The 15,293-nt window shown below is 40.2% G+C and overlaps 1 protein-coding gene across 31 annotated transcripts in view; it reads right to left on the bottom strand.

The window, feature by feature from the left end:
- The window catches only part of ZMIZ1 (zinc finger MIZ-type containing 1), a 480,632-nt gene that overhangs the window by 235,429 nt on the left and 229,910 nt on the right, over positions 1–15,293 (bottom strand). Inside the window, exon 5 of one of the 31 annotated variants that reach the window (XM_043551267.1) lies at positions 1,605–1,653. The exons of the other annotated variants lie outside the window; for them this stretch is intronic. The gene's annotated coding sequence lies outside the window, so the exon portion shown is untranslated. The remainder of the gene's footprint in view (positions 1–1,604; positions 1,654–15,293) is intronic. 31 annotated transcript variants of the gene reach the window in all.

Genomic DNA, 15,293 nt, shown 5'->3' with positions numbered 1-15,293 from the left:
AAAGCAGCTCTGACTCTTTTTAGTAAACCATCACTTAGTGTAAGACTACAGTCAGAAAAATCACTATATAAGAAAGTGACATTCTTAGATCACCTATCTGCTCTCTGTATGTTTGAGCGATCGGTGCCTACTTTACTAACAACAAATAAATTAAAAGCAATTTTTACTAGTATTAGCCCTGCAGAATCAAAACACCTAGTGAGTGAGCTGGATTCTATTCTGGCTCCGGCATCAGGAACAGAATTGTCAGCCAACTTTTGATTGCAGAATCTTTATTACCAATTACTATATTCGAAGGCCAAAGGAAAGTCAGCTTGATAATCAGATCCAAGTTTAAGTTTGCAGCACTGGAAGTTACAAAAAGTGCTTTTTCTCTTTTGAACTGAACAACTTTAATTTTTATCACTGAAAAAGGATAGAGATCCTGCACTGTTTTTTATAGAGGAATTGTGACATTTAAATTTAGACTGTAAAGTGTTTTCTATCTTCAAATTGTTATCGTTTGATGGGGGAAATTACAACTGGGATCGAAATATACATATATAAATATACACTATATATTGTGTGTGTATATGTATCTCAATTAGTCGCTGCCAACACAAAACACATAACTGATTTCTTATTTTTACTTGGGATCTATGCAAAAATGTTTTAGATGATTTTTTTTCAGACATTAGTGAGCATGAACATATGCAACCCAGGAAATACTTTTTAAAAATTGTTAATTTCAAGCTCTTTTAGAAAAAGGAAACAATAAGTGTTTTGGGCAATACAGAAGAAAAAAGACAAATCTGTACAGACATTCATTTCACTTTCACAGTTGAATGAAATATCAAAATAGCTAAGAAAAATGAAAATATGGGACAGTCTCTCATTTAGAAACAGCCACAAAAGTTTCAGATTTATATATGAAGTAGGTATATTGCTGAACTGCTTAATATAATTCTGGTATACAAACAGCTGGTTTACAGATACTACATATTCACAGCTGCCTTCGGTTTGTATTTTGGATCAGATACCTGCTGCATATTCATAGAGAGCACATGATGTGGGAAGGCATATATCTAAATTTTTAATAGAGAACCCAACAGTGTGTGACCTAATGATATGATGCATGAAGATACCTCCAAAGAATACCAAAAACAAAAACACATCTTTTAAATGATCTAAATGGTATATGACAGGAGATATATTAGTTCCCTATCTTGCAAAAGATGAAAGTAAATGGATGAAGTCTGGGGTGTTCAAACAAGTCTAGGGGAGCTAGGTGAATTTCAGGGGGATTCGGGTGTCTAACTCCCTTCGGCTTCTTTGAAAATCCTGCCCCTATTTTTGACTGAAAGTGACAAATTTTCGTTAATGAATATTTCTCTCTACCTTTGTAAGAAGCAAGTTTATAAGAACTCTAGGGAGGCTGATGAAAATTATTTCACAAAGAGCACCTAATGAGAAGTTATGTGGGACAACTCAAGAAACCCATATTCATCACAGCTTTTCTTTTGGACATTATAATCTGTAGCAAGATGCTGTCTCTTAGCAAATCCCAACAGTGACATTCCAATCTGAGGCAAACTGAAATAAAGTTTCAAACTGTTTCAATGTACCAACTTCAGCTGTAGTTAAGGTGTCCTTCCACACACGTAGCAAATTGATCTATAAAACCAAAAAGAGATTATACTCTAAAAGAAGAATCCCAATATATTTCTACTTAAATTATTTTATTAAGAAACATACATCTAAAGAAGCCTCAATTCTAATACCTCTGTAGCCATAGCTTCCTATATACTCGGGTTCTTAAACTGTACAGAGCACTGTGACATCTGAGCATATAAACGTTTCAAAAACAGCTAAGTAATTTAGGAGCCTACGGGCTTGTCTACACTTACAACGCTGCAGCGCATCAGTATGGCTGTGCCGTGTAGCACTTCATGAAGACGGGAGTCGGCAGAGGTACTCCACCTCCACAAGAGGCAGTAGCTATGTCAACGGGCAAAGTCCTCGCTTCGACATAGCACTTTCTACATCATGGGTTAGGGCGGTATAACTATGTTGCATAGCGGTGTGGATTTTCCACACTCCTGAGCAATGTAGTTATACCGACAGAAGTTGGAACTGTAGACCAAGCCTAGGTGTTATTGACTTTTAGTGAGATTTAGGTGCCCAAGGCCCATATTTTTAAAGATATTTAGGTGTTGCTGTGCTCAGACTTGCAATGCTTAACTGATTTAGGGGCCTAAAACTCATTTAAGTACCTAAGTGACTTTTGAAAATGGGAATTAGGCTCCTAAATCGTCTTTCTGCTTTCAAAATTTTTACCCATAGTTCACAAAGGAACTTGGGAAGCATTGTGACATTCATTCAGTAGAATTAGCTCTACCAAAATAAAAATTAATAGAGTAAAATTTCTGAAAGAAAAGGATCCTAAAGGAGCTGAAAGAAAAGGAGCCTGATCCTTGGTTTTCAGTTCAAGGGAACTAAACCTCAAACCTGAAAATTCCTGTTTACAATTACAGAAATATTTCTATTTTAAATATAAATGAGCAAAATTCTATTTGCCCACTAGTAAAACGTAAGTACTATTTATTGCCAATTGTCATCATGGTAAGGGGCTGGTGACTAGACTTTGTTCTAGAGGTGCTAAGTTTTACAAGGCATATACACACATACACAAGATCATCATATATTATAGGGTGAGAAGAATCTGTCCAGCAGTTAGGATGCTACGCCAAGGATTTGGGAGACAGAGCTCCGTTCCCAACTCTGCCTTTCTTTGTGACCTAGGGCACATCTGTACAGTGAAGCAATGTGCACTACAGGCGTGTGATTTGTAAAGTCCACTAAAAGTTCCCCAGAACACTTTGGACTAGGGAACTTTTTGTATGCACCAGCAGGGTCGAGGTGAACCAATTACTGCACACCACAGTGTGCTTTAGAAATCATATCCCCATCGTGTGCATTGCCACACTATGCAGACATGCCTTCAGTCTTCCTGTGCCTTGGTTTCCCATCTATAGAATGAGGATAATAGCACCTTCCTACCTCACATGGGTGTTATAAGAGTAAATACATCAAAGATTGAGTATCAAAGACAGATACTACAGTAATGGGGGAATCTGTTAAAAATAGATACAAAGTTGAATGACAAAAATTCATTTCAACAGAATTTCCTACAAGTAAGTTGTTAGCCGAGAGTGCCGCCTATACATTTTTGTAGTCCCTTATGCTTTATTAATTACCTTTAATTACACAAAAATTGAAGGCACACAGATTATTCAGGCCCTTTGCCCCTATCAGGGAGGTGATTCTAGTACAAATTCCCAAAGAGCACAAAAAACATTGAAGTTTGGGCATAACCATTAAGACATTCTATTTTTGCCAGACTATACTCTGAACAGCGGACAGTACTGCTGATTTACAACTCTAAAAGTAAACAGAATTGCAAATCTCTCACACAAATCTTCCTTATCACCCTACTAGGGATGTGCAGGCATGTAATCAATTCCCTGGAATAGACAGATCACCACCTCCTCTCACCTTCCTGAACACAACACTTGCGCTTCTAATTTGCTGGCGGATTGCTGCTTAGCTGTCCTTCTGTGTCTGTTATGCTCAAACGGTTTACAGCTCATTCAAAGGAAGTCTAATATACACCAACTGCTGTTTACAAAGCAATCTTTAGCTCTGTGCTGATTACCAACCACTGGGCAATCAAGATGATACACTCTTTTACTTAATTATTGGCATCTGGATGAGCAGCGTTATTGTTAAACAAGAAAGGGCTCTGTTGTTTAGCAGTTCCCAGTGAAACTGAAATGTTAAGATATGTTATTAAAGGACTTATTTCCACTAATGAAACTCTAAAACCAATTTTCCCCTTCAATCATTTTTAATGTTAACTAGAGTTAGGCCCAAACCACAAATCTGGATCTGATTGCCTCAGAATTGAACAGTTTGTGTCCATTTCTGATATTGAACACGTGAGCTGCTGCAACTTAAATTTCTGTCCACTATGCATCCAGTTTTTATTCGCATTCAGGTCGCTGTTGCAATGCAAAACTAGAAGGAAGATGCAGTACCTGCTGCATGGAACTTAAAATCTAAATTATACAGCTGGAATTGTTCAGACAATATGCAGTATATGGAGAACTGGCAACATCATATTCCAAACAAGAGAAGCACATTTCTTATCAATTTAGGAAGTCACCCCTTTTACGATGTGATTTTATGTTGAAATTATTTTTGGCTAACACTGCTGCATTAATCCCCCCGTCAAAGCCTTCTCCATAGGCCTGACTTTTCCTAAGCTCTTCCTATCATGCTTGGTAGCTCCTAGGGTTTCTTCCCTCTTGAGCTCACCTTCCCCAGAGATCTACTGCCACCAGCCTTACATAAAAGGTGGAGTCTAATAAGCCACTTCTACCTCAATTTAATTAACCTGTAGTCTACTACAGAGCTCCCTCACCAGCTAAGAAGGTGATGTAATAGGAGAAACATTTCACTCTCAAAACATGCGAGTGCCCTCTAGTGAGAGTCCCCAAAGAGGATATCAGACCCTCCACTTGTATCAGCTGAATGTGTATGAAAGTGGCAGTAGTCTGCTCTATTGGGTATGCAATTATTATAATATTGTCCCATAATGCACCATCAAGCATGGGAAAGCATTACCAATCATCAGTGGACTCTATAGATAGTACTGATAGCTCAGAAAATTGGCACTAATATCTTTTGTTTGGTTAAAGAAACCACAAAACTAATGCAAAGTTAAAAAGAGTCAACATGGACCCATTTTCTGCTGCATAAGGGCTACTTGCTGAGCAATGTTGGAAGCCTAGGCTCAGGATGTATATAGAAACACAGGATATAGAACTGGAAGGCATCTCCTGGGTCACTGAAACCAGTCTCCTGGGATCATAAGCAACTGCATCATACAATCCCATTCATAAATGTATCACACTCCATCTCAAAACTAGTTAGGTGGTTTATACACACTATTCCTATTGGAAGGCTGCTCCAGAACCTCACTCCTGTGGTGGTTTATATTGGTTAATATTAGGCTTGACAGAATTTGATTTTTTAAAATAATTTTGATGGATAATATCAATGTTTACTTATAAGCCTTTTTATTTTTATGAATTAAAATTTTCTCAGTTGTGGGAAATTATTTGGAGGGAGGAAGAGCCAGACAATGACAGAATACATTCAAAAAGTTAAAGCTTTGTAACCATTAAAACACAAACTGTCATCATCATATGTCAACATTTTAGCCATAATTATACCATAGTAAGTTCTCAAGCAGAATTTTTCTTACTTTGCTTACCTATAAACTACGTTTATTATCAATGGAAATATTTTTTCATTGTTTTTTGTGTGCATGGGAAATTGACATTTATCGACATTTACCAATAAAAATCTAATCCTTCCAAGCATAGTTAATGGGATGCAGTACTGGTTAATACAAGTAAAACTTTAATAAGAGACATATGCACAAACTGGTACACTTCTTCTCTTCATACGAGACATTTTGTAATGCTCAACTGTAATCTATCAACATACCTGATCATGTTGTGCAGGAAAGTGAAACTATTATTGTGTGAACAGATGCAGATAACACACTAAGCAAGTAAAATGTGGTGTATGACTGCCAAATAGGTAAACTGAGAAATTCCATGTCTTACTGATTCAGGCTCCAAAACTGCTGATCCATCTATTTATACACTTACTGTAATCATGAATCTTGTAGTATGCCTGGCACTGCTTGTAGCTGATACCTAAGGGTACTATTCTAACTTACTGTAGATCTTTTTCGTCAGCTCGTAATGGCAGTACTTTCTAGACTAAATAGCATCCATATCCACCCTTGTTAGTAATATATAAATAAAAATATATGAATATTTTAAACTAAGAACTTGGATGGATTGGGGAGTGTTTATCTGTTTGGACTGAGATCTAGAAGAAACACATGAAAAAAAATAATTATCTAATGGCCACTAATAAACATGTTTTGAGCATTGGCCTGCTAAACCTAGGGTTGTGAGTTCAATCCTTGAGGGGGGCCATTTAGGGATCTGGGGGAAAAATTGGGGATTGGCCCTGCTTTGAACAGGGGGTTGGTCTGGATGATCTCCTGAGGTCCCTTCCAACCGTGATAGTCTATGATTCTATAACCGTACTCTGGGAATGGCAGTTACACCATTTGCACAAAGGAGCAATACAAGCCATTATACACTGACAGTCTTTATGCTCTACATTTTATGGGAAGGTGTGGGGTGCCAGGGAAAGCTGAATTACAGCAAGCTGTCCATTGAAGAACATGGAATAACTCACACATGTAAGTGGTGGGTGTTGAATCATTGGATGGGTAACGGAATCTCACAGGCGGTTGTGCAACTGTATACATGGTGCTGGCCGGAAAGTTTCTGTGCAAATGATTTTCATACAGAAAGCGCATTATCTGCAAAATCAAAATATTCCAAAGGAAATATTCAAGTTTTCCTTGGAAAAACGTCCCCAGCTCCACAGCTCCTCAGCAGCTCACCTGGACTTCCAGGCTGCCTGGCTCCAACAGAGCCCACTGGATGGACCGACTTGGAGCCATGGCTCTCAGTGCTCCCAACTCCTTAATATCCCGAAAGTCTTAGGAGCCCCAGCTCCCAAGTTCCCCAAGCTCCCTAGCTCAGGAGCCTTGGAAACATTTTGATGTTGTTTTGGCTTTTTCTAAACAAAACTGCAGAATTCCTGTTTTGTAGAAATTTTCAAATTTTTGGTTTTGTGTTTTGTTTTGGATATTTTTTTTTCTTTTTTTTAATTTTTGAATTTCCCATGTAACAGGAATTCCAGTTTCTGTCCAGGTCTAGGTGTAAACCACTTCTTACGAAGCTGTTGTATAATGACGCAAACTATCAACTGGATATTTACTGGACTGACTGAAAGGAAGGCATCCAGAAACCATTGTCACTATCAAAATAGCAAAATTAGGCAAGTCCCCAACACACTGAATACCTTCTAAAAAGTGTAAAAAATAGCTAAACCTGTTTTTCTGAAAATCTCCTTTTCAAAGGGAAGGATGGGACATTTTGCTCTTTAGATGGGACATTTTGCATCAAGCTCTCACCAAACGTGAATGTTCATTAACGTGTAACTATCTTACAACAGGAGGGCTTATGACAGGAAAAGTTGACAATTTTAAACTATAACTATGGAGTAAACCAGCAGTTCTCAAACTGTGGGTCACAACCCCATTTTAATGGGCTCACCAGGGCTGGCTCAGACTTGTTGGGGCCTGGGGTTGGGACCGAAGCCAAAACCCAAGGGCTTCAGCCTGGGTGGTGGGGCTCAGGCTACAGGCCCCCTGCCTGGGGCTGAAGCCCTTGGGCTTTGGCTTTGAGCTGCCCCCACCCCAGGATGATGAGGCTCGGGCTTTGGCCCTGCCACCCGGGCAGCTGGGCTCAGGCTTTGGTCCTCCTCCTGGAGTCATGAAATAATTTTTTTTGTCAGAAGGGGGTCACGGTGCAATGAAGTTTGAGAACCTCTGGAATAAACAAAACAAAGTCTTTACAGCTGAAGGAGAAAATGCTTTTCTGCACTGCATACATTCATGCCCTATTTGTGTTATGTATTTCCTAGGCTGGGTATCAGAATAAATGTATTCAATTGATGGCTCATGGGATCTTAATGGGATGGAGGCTTTCACTTCTAGGTCAACAGTTCAAATGCAGCCTAAGTCAGCAGTGACCAAACATTGTTACCATCTGCCTGTTCACTGGCCTATATGAGATGAGTTGGGTTGATGGCCTCTGTTCTGTTCTTAGTGGGCCAGCGTCCATGTCACAGAAACCACCATCACAAGTGGCCCTAACTGGGAGTTGCAGCAGAGAGGTCATGGAATGAACGAGTGCAAAGGCTGAATGCACGGATTAAGGATGCAGGCTGTGACGCATGGCTAGAAAGGCTGAATGCAGGCTGAATGACCCAAAGTCCACTTTTAAAGTCATGTTAGAAAGGTATGTGAATGATAATTAGGGCCATTCATGTTAAATAGGCTAGAACTTTGAAATGCAAACCTATATTGTTAGAAGTAATACTAATTGTGTGTATCTTAGATGCTACCCATAAACAGACAGTTCCTGTCTCTCACTATAACTATTGATTCAGAGATCAAAAGGGAATATTAACATTTAGCTGAATCATGGGTAAAATAATGTCACTGTCTATATGTCTCTTTAAAGTTTGTAATAGACTACCTAATGGATAAATTGCCCTATATTAATGTGTGTAACTAATTACTGGTGGTGTTTAGAAAGCAAAAGGTTACATCAAAAGCCTATTGTTTAACAAGGACCGTGTGGTCAAGTGGATGCTAGTACACTGTACAAAAAGACCCTTGGGTCCTGATCCTGTTCATCTCAGATCTGCTTAAACTTCATCAGGGGAAGTTTGAGTCGCAAGACTGAGGTCCCAGTTACGCTGGTACACCCTGAATATGATATTTGGACATTGGACTATAACCTATTAACTCAATTCTAAAGGAACTCTTTACAACTAAAAGCTCACAATCTCTGCTATGAATCTGAACCTCAATGGATTGAACTCATGTCTGTATGTATAATGATCTTTAAACCATATTCTCGCTCTGTTGTTTTTTAATAAATTTTAGTTTAGTTAATAAGAATTGGCTGTAGCGTATATTTGGGTAAGATCTGAAACATTCATTAACCTGGGAGATAATGTGTCTGATCCTTTGGGATTGGTAGAACCTTTTCTTTTCTATGATGAAATAAGATTTTCAGAAATCATATTTGACTTAGGTACCTGGATGGAGGCCTGAGGCTGGATCACTTTAAGGGAACTGTGTTGCCTGGACTTCTGAATAACCAGTGAGGTGATAAAGAACCTGTTTTATGCTGGCTTGGTGAATCTAAGTATTGGAATATCCACCAGCCTTTTGGAGTTTATCTGCCCCATTATTTGCAGTTCACTCTGAGTGACATAGCTGGCCCCCACTAGGACCCCGGTCATACAGGCCCTTTAGATCAGGGTTAAGGTACTTGGGTTCTTGTTCTCTGGATAAAGAGCATTTCAGTCTCCTGAGCTTACAGTGACATGCCTATCACAAGAACGGAAGTCATATAAAAATGGAAACAATCGAATAAAGGAAGTTTATAATTTAATTTAAATTTAGCCATTCAATAGGTACCCATTTCCTTTATAACCAGCTGGGGGTATATGTATGTGTAGGCCGATTTTATGTCTTACAAAACCACATCATTAAATATCAATACCATGCCTCAGATTTCATCCAGCCTGAAGGACAGAGGAATGATGCTACAGACATGTTAACATGGCCACAGCCATACCACAACCACTACAAACCAAAGCCACTAGGGTTTTATGTAGTAGGCACTGAAAGTCACAAACACAGCTGAGATTTAAATAGTCAGTCTTGGAAGGACTGGTAGTGAAAATACTAAATATTGAGCCAAAACTATTTGTCAACCTCCTTGTAAAATTTACCATAAATTGCTGCTTATTGAAGTTTCACTTAACAAAACTACACATAAGGCTAGGGGGCTGTATTCCCTCAGGAAAGAAAGAAAAACTAATTATATTTTCTCTGTCTGTACTTGAAGCCTGTAATTCACTTCCTGGAAAATGACAGCCTTTCAAAGATTTGCACTGTCTTTGGCATGGCAGCAGATGGATGAGTGCATATGCTGGAAGAAAGAGGAGGAGCCAACAAAGGGAGTCAGAAGAGGTCCTCACAAACAATGGAAAATTATTTTAGCCAACAGGTTTTAATTTCCAATTAACTTGTGTTTCAAGACAGGCTGTGGAGAAACAGCTATGGACAGTTCAGATCCTTTAGAGTGGATTCTAAAAAGAGAGTGGGTCAGTCCAAGGATGTAGGTAAATCACTAACTTTTTAATGTCCTGCCCATGTAAGTACCAACCAAAGTGTAGGTGTGTCTTGTTCACAACACATATTGGAGGCCAGATCACTCCTCCCCTTCAGCCTTTGAGCCACTTACTGTGCAATTCTTCCTTACCTCACTGAGTGAACAATTCCTTTCCCAGTGAGTCTCATTCACCTACTGTAGCACTGGGGCTGCCAATTTTTGGTTGGCTGTATTCCTGGAGGTCTCATCACGTCACATAATCTTTAATTAAAGATTAATCTGTCATTCCTGGAGACTCCAGGCCAATCCTGGAGGGTTGGCAACCGTATATGGTACCATCTGTCCTGCAGCATCACCCTAGTTAATTAAGATTTCCTAATTGCCAGGAATGCAGTGTAGTTTCATGATAGGACATGACACTGGAAGACAGGAGACCTGGGTCCTGTTCCCAGGTCTGCCACTTACCTGCAAATCACTTCACCTCTCCACCCCCATGTTTCCCCTCCCACCCTTTGTTTTACCTAGACAGACTATAAATTGTTTGGGCTCAGGACTGTCTCTTGCTAGGCCTTTGAACAGTGCTTAGCACAATGAGACCCTGATCTTAACTGAGGCCACTAGGCACTAATATAATATGAACAATAATGTTATCTGTACACCATCTCTCCATTGTTAGGTCACAGCATAACCTAAATCGATGCCCATAATTCATTGAAATTACTAGGGTAAAGAGAATTGTGAAAATCTCTGCATCTTTAGCAACCACCCCCAAAAGCCTGTCTACGGGGCATTCAGCACTCTAATACTTACCTTACACTGAGCTAAGCAGCCCCTCTAAGATTGCCGGCTCTCATTCTGTGATGAACCCAGCATGCGCTATTGCTGGTGACAACACATCAAACTGGGAGCGCCTCCGAATAATGAGTCAGCCATTTTCAATCTGGGCAATACAGCATAATAGTGAACACAAACCCCTCCGAATAAGGGACCGTGTTTCAGCAGGGGACTATGGCGCCTGAAATTGTCATCAGTGCCGTGCACACTGGAACATTATACTGAAGTAGGAGACAATGAACCTAGTGAGACCGGCTGTCACCGAACCTAGGGGGAAAAAGGTGATTTTATGGGAGTGTGTTGAATTGCCTCACTTAGCTTGGCTATTGGGAAATATTCAATATGTACTGCTAAAGGTGAGGATACTCAATTTCCAGGCCACCTTTAGAAATAAGAGACACACTTCTACCCTTTAAAATTGCTCCCAGGAAGCTAGCCCTTTTTACAATGCTCATCACTCATTACACAAAGTTATGATTTTCTGTCCTCTAGTAACAGTACCATGTAGCCCCTTGCTAAACCACCAGGAAACACACAGTATTAAGAGTTATGTTTAAATGTTCAGCTATTTAAACATCTTTGCTGTTTTAGTAAAGCAAAAGAAACCAAAAACTGCACACCTAACTAAGGTCCCACATAGAAAAGTGCATCATCAGCTGAATATAATCCAGATACAGACCCATTATCGCACCCCTAAAGACACACAAAGCTGCTGCAGGTAAGTCTATCAAGTCATTTTATTGTAGTCTGCTTTTGTATTTACTGGGAGTTAGCTCACTGAGGAGCCAATACTGTGGTGCCAAACCAAGCAGAACATGTGAATTGCTGAAGACACAAGTTAATTCTGGAGCCTTAGCTAGCTGGTCACTTGTATACTGGCAAGGTGGGAGACCTCTGATAGACAAGGTCCAATCTACGCTACACAGTCAACTGTGTTTGCAGCTTGCAGCATGTTAGACTGAACTGTGTCCTCCAAACTGTGCTAAAGTCTTCTAAGTCTAAGAGACAATCCGTTTGACCACAGCACATTACGTTTGCCGACCTCCCACCAGCAAAATGCCTAATGTGATGAACTAGGAGATAACTGCATTATTCTTATGAATATAATCGGTGGTTCTGTTTCCCTGTATCAATTTGCCTGCCTGAGTGCACAAAGTTTAATCAAAGGAGACTATAAAGGGGTTGTAAGAATCGAGCAGGAAAAGTGAAACAATAACAGATAAAAACAGCCTCAGGTACACAACTGCAAAACCACTGAGGGAACAATGGGGCTATCCCAGTGGCTGAGACCCTAAAGATCAAAGGATCTTGACCAGATAAAAGGTAGTCCTGGCAGAAAAAAAGGGGGAGGAGGAGTGGTCAGCATTCCATGAGGCTGACACAGAACTGGGGTAGAGGCAGGAGCTGCAGGCAGGCAGGCTCTCTAAGCAGGACCTAAGCATCTAGGCCAGGAGAAGCTAAAAGGCTGGGTAAGGTCCATGAGGTTACGTCTCTTTTTGTGTTGAAGTCATGTCTCTCACTACTGTAGTCTTACGGGTAACATTAAACAATACTGTCTGGGAAGTCTATGTAATCCCTGTATATTTTGCACTAGGCCAAAGAGAAGTCACCAATACAGTTCAAACACGAGTCGGAACTACTTTAAGTAGGCCTTGTTGGTACTTAGACTGCAAACTTACCATCTTCTGTGCCTAGTGGCACAGGACCACTTTCCCCACAGCTGTCTGTCCACAGCAAGATGTCTGACTCCATCATAAGTTCTCTCGATGACAGCAGCATCCTTTTAGATTGTCCTGTGATAGGTCAGTCTTTGTCCTCCATGCCTTCTCTTTCCTTTAGGTGGAATCCAATCTAAGATGTACCTTGTGCTTCTGTGACAGGCTAGCCTGATGACATGGCCAAATGACCGTAGCCATTCCTTTCTAATTATTGAATCCACAGTTTGCTAACCCATGCAGGGCAGCACTTCCACAGTGGTTACACAATCTCTCCAATACGTTTCCAAGATTCTGAACACTTGTGGAACGCATTCAGCTTTCTATTGTGTACTTCCACCTTCTGCCACATTTCTGAGAGAGACAATAGTATTTTAAGGACAATAATCATTTTAGTGTGTGGATGTATCTTCTTAAGCTTCCAGGCGTTTGACAAATGGAAAAACGATCCACTGCCTTCACTTTTTTAGTGAGCTGGCCTTTAGCAGATATTGTACTTCCAAGACAAACAAAGTCATCAACTCTTTCGTACTCTTCTCCATCATTTACACATACACCAATGTAAACAACATTCTCTCCTATCTCCATGGCTTTGGTCTTCTGCACATTGATTTAAAGTCTCACTTTAGTAGCTTCTGCCTTTATGCTCCTGAAGAGTCTTTTCATTCCATCCAATTTGGTATCCAGTATGACTATATCATCTGACAAATCCAAGTCTCACAGCTTATCTCTTGCCTGAATACCACCAGTGTCCTTGGCAGCAGCCATTGCTCTTCTCATCACAGTCTATGACAATACCGAAGAGAAGTGGGGACAGTATGCAATCTTGCCGTATGCCAATAACTATCTTAAACCATTCGGTGTCTCCATTCTGTATTGATATAGCACACAGACTCATTGTACGAAGCTTTTATCAAATTAACCATATTTGCTGGAATTCCTTAGTGTCTCAGGATCTTCCAAGGTTTTTCTCTGAGGACAGTATCACTTGCTTTTCTAAAATCAAGAAAAAACATCTTCTGCTGGTATTCTAAGCCTTTCTCAATAAGTCATCTCCAGATGAAAATCTGGTCTCAACATGACCTACCAGAGTGAAATCCAGCCTGTTCTTCTCTGAGTATCAGAGTACCATCACCAGCAGTTTTCATCCTATTAAAAATGATCATGCAAAACACATTTACAGGAAGAGATAAGAATGTCATCCCTTTCCAGTTATCGCAAATAAGATGGTCCTCCCTCCTCTTTTAAGAAATTTTGCGGATAACACCTCTTTTCCAATCTTTAGGAGAAATCGCCTTCTCCCAAAACAGTCCATACAACCTGCACGTGTAATTCACCATCACTTCCTCTCTAAGTTTTAACATTATAGCATCTCTCTTAGCACAGCCTGGTGCTTTAACATTCGTCAGTCAGTTTATGGCCTCAGTTACTTCCTCAAAGGTGATTACTTCTAGAGATAAAGGTAAGTCCTCTATTTCTTCACATCTCTCACAAAGTGCGTTAGTGGTTCTGACTGGTTGAGCAGAGTCTGGAAATATTCCATCCATTGGGCTCTCTGTCCTTCCTCTGCAACACAAAGTGTACCATCTTGTGCCTTCACAGTCCCACAATGGTTTGAGAACTATGACCTCTGTTGTTTAGAAACTAGAAAAACCTTTTTAGAGCTCCCTCTCTTCTATGTCTCCTCAGCTTCTCCTGCTTTATTTTCCATCCATTCTTTCTTATTTCTTCTGGCTCATCTTTTAAGTTCCATGGCTTTGTCTGCAATATTCTTGTTGCAGAATAGCTCTTTTACTCCTCTCTCATTCTTTTTGAATTCTCTTCTTTAATTTTTGCCTCTCTTCACCAAGCCTCCATATATTTGGTTGGAGACATTCTTCTTTCTTAGAAGCCCCACTGTGGTCCTGGCTGCATCCACACTTGCGTCTTTCTTCTTTTTCTTCTTTGTCCTCCATCAGTGTTTAACTCTTCAGATCCATTGTTAAGTTTCAGCTTGAAATGTGCCTTAACTGTTGGATCTACTAACTTCATAGTATCATACATACCCTCCCCACCTTGCGTGGTGTTACCTTCCTTCATTTTATTTTGATTAACCCAGTAAGAAGATGGTAGTCACTTCCAACACCGGCAGTCTTACACACCCTGGGAACCAACAGTGAACTTCTCTAGTGCCTATTAATGGCAACATGAGCGGTTTCTGGATAAAACCATCATGTTTATGACCATCAGTTTATGACTTTCCTTGTGTGGAAATAATGTACCACCAAAGCAAAGACTGCACAGGCCAAAGAGTTCAACAAAACATTATCCATTGGCAGCCTGCCCTGGGTTGCCATATCTGCCCATAATGCGTCCATACCCCCAGTATTATAATGACTAACCCTGTGCATTTAGATCTCCCATGAGGATAACAATGCCAAATTACTGATCTTGCCAAGGATGCGCTGCAATCTTTCATAGACATAATCTTTGACCTGTTCAGCGCTTTCATTTGTTGGTGGATAACACTAAATCACCGTTCCTTTTTCATGGTTTGTCACAAGAATTTATCTGATGGGTCCCAGCATGTTGTAACCCATGTGCTGCTCTAAGAGTGAGTGAACTGCAGAATTCTATCCCAGGAACACCTGTGGGGGTAAACTTGGTGAGACCCTGCGAAGGGAGAGCGGTGCAGCTAACCCAGTAATTGTGACACACACACACACACCCATGCAATTTAGTCCAGTATCATGTCTCAATAGTGACCAGAACCACAAACATCAGAGGCAGGTGTAACAAACCTTGTAGTGGATAATACTAGAATAAGTAGAATAAACTTCAGGGAGGCTGGGCAGAAACTATCACTGAGAGA

The sequence above is a fragment of the Chelonia mydas genome, chromosome 7 (genome assembly GCF_015237465.2).
Source record: "Chelonia mydas isolate rCheMyd1 chromosome 7, rCheMyd1.pri.v2, whole genome shotgun sequence".
NCBI lineage: Eukaryota > Metazoa > Chordata > Testudines > Cheloniidae > Chelonia > Chelonia mydas.
This window is presented reverse-complemented; position numbering and strand designations above follow the sequence as displayed.